General features: G+C 53.5%; 1 long non-coding RNA gene across 1 annotated transcript; it reads left to right on the top strand.

The window, feature by feature from the left end:
• Window positions 1–809: 809 nt before the first annotated feature.
• Window positions 810–2,174, top strand: LOC116573684. The gene is made up of 3 exons (XR_004278937.1): window positions 810–895; window positions 1,340–1,543; window positions 1,895–2,174. It is a non-coding gene; the product is annotated as an uncharacterized LOC116573684 (long non-coding RNA).
• Window positions 2,175–6,331: the final 4,157 nt, after the last annotated feature.

Below are 6,331 nucleotides of genomic sequence, written 5' to 3'. Positions count from 1 at the left end.
CTCCAGATAGGTAGAGGCATGTGTGACTGTGTGTGCACACACCCGCATGCACGTGCACACGCGCACACACACACACACACACACACCACTCTGACTGCCCAGCTTGGGGTCAAAAGAGGTGGACACACTGGGAGCAAGGTGGGAAAGAAGAAAGAGGTCAGAAGAAGCTGGGCAACGAAGGAGGGGTATCAGAATTTGGAATCCAGATCCATAGCATGGGGAGGGGAGACAGGCCAGGCTGATGGTCAGGGGCTCAGGGGGGTTGCCAGAGCACTGGGAGAGGACAGGGTCTGGGGTCTGGTGTCCATCACCATCCTGGGCTACTTGGGATTAGGAAGAGATATGCAACCTCCCCCCCCCCCCCCACCACCCATGGCATTCCTAGAAGTAGAAGCCAGAAGACCCAACTGTACAGATGGGAGCCTGGGGAGACCCTGAGAAGCACAGGGTCTGTCCGTGGTCACAGTTCTGGGCATGAGCAGAAACCTGGTCTGAACCCAGCTTTGTGTTCTCACAGCAGGGACACCGTCTGCACTCAGGCCTCGTGGGGGTTGTGGGTAGGCTGTGTGAGTGTCACTATATGGATGGGGCATGGGGTAGAGGGTGAGCATCGAGAACCTGGGGAAGGGAGACCCTCTGGGGGTTCTGGTGTGAGGAAGCAGTTGGGTAAGTGGACCCCAGGAAGTAGTGACCTCATTTCCTGACAGCAGAGCCCATCAGAATTTGGAACCCAGGTAACCAGGCACCCACATTCCAGAGACAGCCCCCTGCCCAGCTCATTTCATTAGAGATCCTCGAAAGAACACATTTGCGTATTGCATCCCAAAGTGTGGAGGCTGCAGGCAGAGGAAAGTGCACCCTGCAAGCACTTTCCCTCACAGGGATGTCATATCAGGTCATCTCTGGTCATTTGGTTGGAAGTACAGAAAGGTGACACCATGAGTCCCCAAACCAGCCCCCAGCTCCATATGTTCTGATCTGACTGTGCAGTCCCAGGTCCCCTCCTTGTGTGTGTGAGTGTTTGTAAAGAAGGCTCACATGGGGTGTGCCCACCCCATACAAGAGCAGGTAGACTAAGGGTCAGATGTCTGGTGGGCAGGTCATGTTCACACACCAGGTCAAGGCTGCTGGGTGGGACAGGGTGTGGGGGGCTGTAAGCTCCACCCCAGGGTTTATCCTATGTCCTGCAGGTATGGGTCCCTGTCCCAGGTGTGGGGCTGTGCATGCACAGGTCTGTGTCTGATCTGGGAGCAGAAGGGGGACTGGGCAGAAGGACAGTGAGGATGGCCGGGCAGGGCTGTGATGCATGTGGGTCGGCTACCATTCTCTGTCTTTGCAGAACATCAGGGATGATGAAACAGGAAGGAGGCTGCTGGATACCTGCTCCATCTCCCTGACACAGGGAGTGACCATAAGGGCTCTTCAGGAGCAGGGACTGAGAACTGCCTGGGAAGGCTTCTGACACTGCCCAGGCCACTGTCCCTGGTGGTACCACACCAGACTGTGGTCCAGGACCTGGAGCCCACGGAGGCCAAGTCCGAGGGTGAGAAGGCTGGGGCTGGGTGTATGTGGGTGTCTGGGGATGGGTCGGTAGTGGACTCCACAGGCAGGAGACCCCAGAGGCTGGTTTGTGGCCAGGAGCAAGGACTGTGCTCAGAACACCCAGTGGGTGGACTGCAGTTGGGGAGATGTCCCGGTGGGGGTTCCTTCCTGGCTGTAGCTTATCTGGGAGGCCCTGGGCTGAGCTCTGTCTCTGCAAAGGAACACAAACATGTTCTTCATTCCAGGATCTCCAACGAAATGAGCTGGGCAGGGGGCTGTCTTTGGACTGTGGGTGCCTGGTTACCTGGGTCTAGCTCTGATGAGCCAGAGCTGGCCTCAACTTCACCCACAGCTCCAGACAGGGGGATGATGCTTGGAGAGACCTCAGCAGGAGACCAGAAGCCAGCAGGGTATCAGGCACCTGCCCACGGAGAGCCTGATGCTGTCCCAGAGGAGCTGGTGCCTGCCCCTGCCCCTGCCCCTGTTCCTGCCCCTACTCCAACCCCTTCCCCTACTCCTGTGGGGCTCCCAGAGCCACATTAAGAGCCCACAGCCCTGCTCCTTGTACAACTGTCCCTTGTTCTATCCCCCCGAACCCAACGGCCCATAGGAATGTTTCATCCCCTACTTGTATATTCTTTCTCTCTGGTACATGGTAACTGTTATTTTATCTTTCCATGTTCTGTGTACTGTTTATTATTTGTTTTAAATAAAATTACTTGCTTTCACTTGAGCATGTCACAAGCGTTAAGCACATTCCCAACGCTGTGCCACCACACCACAGAATATCGCTGCAGGACATCTCCTTCCCCAAAGGAGACCCTGAACCCAAAGCCCTCCCTGTGTATTTCTCCTCCAGCCTAGCCTCTCACAACCCCTAAGCTGCTCTCTCTCTCTGTTCCTTTACCTGTTCTGGATGTTTCTGTATCTGGAATCACACAATATGTGCCTTTGTGTCTGCCCACCTATTTTCAAAGGGATTCGTTTTTTTCTGTTTATTTGACATAGAATTTCCCTTACATGATATTGAGACCCCTGATGGATTAGAGATGAGATGTAATCATAGAGGCCCCTTTAGGCATTAGGGGCACAGTCTTGGGGTTGAGACCCCTGTTCCTGCTAGGACACCACAGCCTGACCCCAGACAGGACAAGGGGTCACACAGAAATCAGGGAAATGCAGAAAGCTGGAAGACACACCACAGAGGGCAAAAGCATCACTCACAACTAAAGGCCAGAGAAAAGTTTCACCCGACTCTGCTCCAAACCAGGCTCCAAGTCACTGGGTCTCACAGGGACAGACCAAATGCATGCAAGTCCAAGGGGTAGGAGAGGCACATGGGGAGTATGTGTCAGAGATGCAGAAGCTCCCGGGGAAGGACTCTGGCAAAGGGAACACTATGTAGGTAGAGCTGGTCACCCTCAGACTGGCAGGTGTCTGGTCTGGGGACCAGCACCCCTGGTTGGAACATGAGGACATGGAGGTCCAATGCAGGTCCCCTGGAGAGAAGGGTGATGGGTACCCCTATCTGGGAGAACACTGAGTAGCACCTATCCCAGGCCAAAGGGTGCACCCATTTGAGGCTGTGTGATGCTCAGCCTCAGACTCAGCCCCAGAAACTCTGGCATGGTTTTTCACAGATGTATCGTCTGGAGTGTTCAGCATAGCGATGGTGGAGAGAGGAGGGAATGGAACACCGCTAAAGCCCAAGGAGATGGATGGGATCCACACTCCCAGTCCTCATGATAGAACGTCCTGCAGCTATTGCCCCAGTGTCATCTGGGCACAGGATCTGGGAAGCCCCTCCTGAGACCCCCTCCCCCTCCTGCCACTCTGCTCCTGGGAATATTCAGAATTGTTTGAGGAGGTGGAGAGGATCCAGGGTGACAGTAGGTCCAAGGAAAAGGAAGGTCAACACTGGAAGGACAGAAGGATGTGCCCTGAGCCACCATCCAGGGCCCAGGCTGTGACGCCCTCAGACCACACCCCAAATGACTCCCGATGTATGGACCAGACTTCTGCTCTTTCACTCCCTCCTTCCCTACCTCATTTATCCACTTTCTCATTCATCACCCCCTCTATCCTTCCCCTCCCCCTTCCCCCACTCCATCCCCCTCCCTGCCTCCCTCCCAGCCTTCCTCCCTCCTTCCCCTCCCTTCCTCTCCTCCTGCCCCCTCATCTGTCTTTCCTCCTCTGCTGTCTCCCTCTCCCATCCTCCCGCCTTCCCTCCCATCCACCCTCCCTCACTCCCACCCTGCCATCCTCCTCCTCCTCTCCCTTTCCCCCTCCCTGCCCCCCCATCCCCCCTTCCTCCTTCCCCTCCCTTCCTTCTTTCCTTTCTTCCCTCTTTGCCCTCCCTCCCTCCACTCTCTCCCTCCCTCATGCCCTCCTCAGCAGAAGATCTGGGGTCCCTGCTCTGTACTGAGCACAGGGGCTTCATCAGTGAGCACCCCCAACCCACGTGGTCATGTCCACTGTGGGAGGTGACAGAGGGGCTAGCAGTGGTGATGAGCACCAGGAATCTGCTCCCGAAAACAGAGGCTGGTTACACAAAGAAAAGAATGGAGAGACCCATGCTTAGCACTGCCTCCAGAAAAATCGAGTCCTGAAAAATGTGCTCTGTGCTTTGCATCCCATCAGCACTGCTCAGAAGCCCTCCAGGCCACAGACCCTGAGGTCTTGGGTCCTCAGACAGCCCAGATGATGTGCCTTCAAACAGCGATCCAGGTGGATGAGCTGTCCGAAAATAGCCAGGTCAGGCTCCCAGGAAGATACCAGAGGCTCAGGAGTAACTTCTGAAGGTCAGGTAGGGACAGTGGAAAACTCGGGTTTTGCCTGAGGCAGCTCCCATCCCCCTAAACTCTCAGTGTGATGGATCCACTGGAGGATGGAGGGACCAAGCCTGGAGGACCCAGAGCTCCACTGTCAGAGATCGCCAACTCGATCTGTGCACAGGTGGGGAAACCCAGCCATATCCCAAAGAATTTCTGGAAACAGGAGCCATCTCCGTGGCAGCTGACCTAGGAGGTCAACCTTCCAGCTGCCCGAGGTGGGATTGAGCCACAGACCAGCACACTAGCCAGAAATGGAAGAAGGAGAACCAGTTCTTCATTTCCATAGTTTTTGAGTTACCTGTTTTTTCCTATGGTTAGTATACTGTGCAAGGCCTTGAAAATGTTCTCCTCATGATCTCTGCTGGAGAGTTTCTTAAAAAATCTCTGGTTTATAGGTAAAATCATCCAGAATTAATCTTCCCATGCTGGGAAAAGTATGGCATTTCCCCCAAATACTAAAAATAGAACTCCTGTATGATCCCACTACTGGGTAGACATTTGCAGGAAATGAAGTCGGTTTCTCGAAGTAAGATCTGCACACTCTCACCCAATCTCCCCAAGGAGGGACGGCCACCCTTAGCAACAGGGCCCCATGTGGGAAGTCCTAGGCAACCCTTCCATAGAGGCAGGAGCCTTCATGGACAAGGGGCTGCCGAAGGGCTGGGCAGTCTCCACAGCAGCACATTCAGTGTCCTGGATACTAGGAAGAGAGGGAGTACAGCACCAGGCCAGTGAGCATTAGGACACACTCCCTCAAATCTGGCAACTCGGCAAATTAAATATAGAAACTGAAAGAATTAAAAAAAAAAAAAAGAAACAAAGAATTTTGCATAGAGCAGAAGCAGGAAGGTCCCTCTGATTCCCAGCCATCAGCCCTTCTTCCCTGAAGCAGGTCAGAATACTCCCGTGTGGCACTATCTTTCTCCAGACCACAGGAAGGACGTGCTGATCACCAGAGTCAGGGAATTTAGGGCCACAAAGGCTGTAGGAACAAAACTGGTTAAACTAACCTTTGTCTTCCTAGTTACTTTTTTACCGTTTACCAGCCCTAGTTCAAATCCCTTTGTCTCTCAATTCTTCACACATTGGTTGCTTCTCTGCTTAAAACATAGAACTGTCTGCTCCAATTGCCTCTGCTGGTCTCAATGTTCTTGTGAGGCTCCCACCAGAAAAATCAATACACTTTGCCAGCTTTTTTCCTGTTCCTCTATCTTTGTCAATTTCCAGACCCAGCCAGGGATCTTAAGAGGAGTTGAAGAAAACTTTCCTCTCTTGCAGCCCCGGGGGGGGGGGGGGGTGGGGGGGTGGCAGGTGGAGTCAGGAAAACCCATCCTTTCTTCCTGAACTTGGTTAAAGCCGCCCTCTGCTGGGAAGCAGCACAGGGCTGTGCATGGACGGGGGAGCCAGGGAGAGGCAGGTGGAACAGGTAGGAAGTTACCTGACCCATAGCCGGGGGACTTGGTCCCACTGACAAGTTCAGGGTGTGATGATGAATATTATCATGGAAGCATCCTGAATATCAGACCTTCCCCACCCTAGGCTTCATTATTGCTGCTCATTATGGTTGCTGCTATTGGCTTAGTGACTTTTCTGAACAAATATTGTCCAATCTGTTTTCTGTGCTGTGTGGCCACTAAACCCCCGTGCTGTTAACTTAGTGGTCAGCCAGTGACTGGGCAGAGAGGTCACCCGTTTCCAAGCTATGGCTACAGATATTGGAGGGCCCCACAACCTCCTCCTCAAGTTCGAATAGTCTGCTTGAGGGGCTCATGGAACTCAGAGAAACATGTTACTTACTAGATGACCAGTTCATTAAAAGGACAGAACTCAGGACCAGGCAGCCAGAAGTGATGAGCAGGGCAAGGTGTGTAGCAGAGGCTTGGAGCTCCCCTACTCTCAGAGTGAAAGAGGTCTTTACCTACCTTCACTCTAACTTTTGTCTGTACTTCCTGACT

The sequence above is a fragment of the Mustela erminea genome, chromosome 14 (genome assembly GCF_009829155.1).
Source record: "Mustela erminea isolate mMusErm1 chromosome 14, mMusErm1.Pri, whole genome shotgun sequence".
Taxonomy (NCBI): Eukaryota; Metazoa; Chordata; class Mammalia; order Carnivora; family Mustelidae; genus Mustela; species Mustela erminea.
Note: the sequence above shows the minus strand (reverse complement) of the source record. Positions and strands in the feature narration are given on the sequence as shown.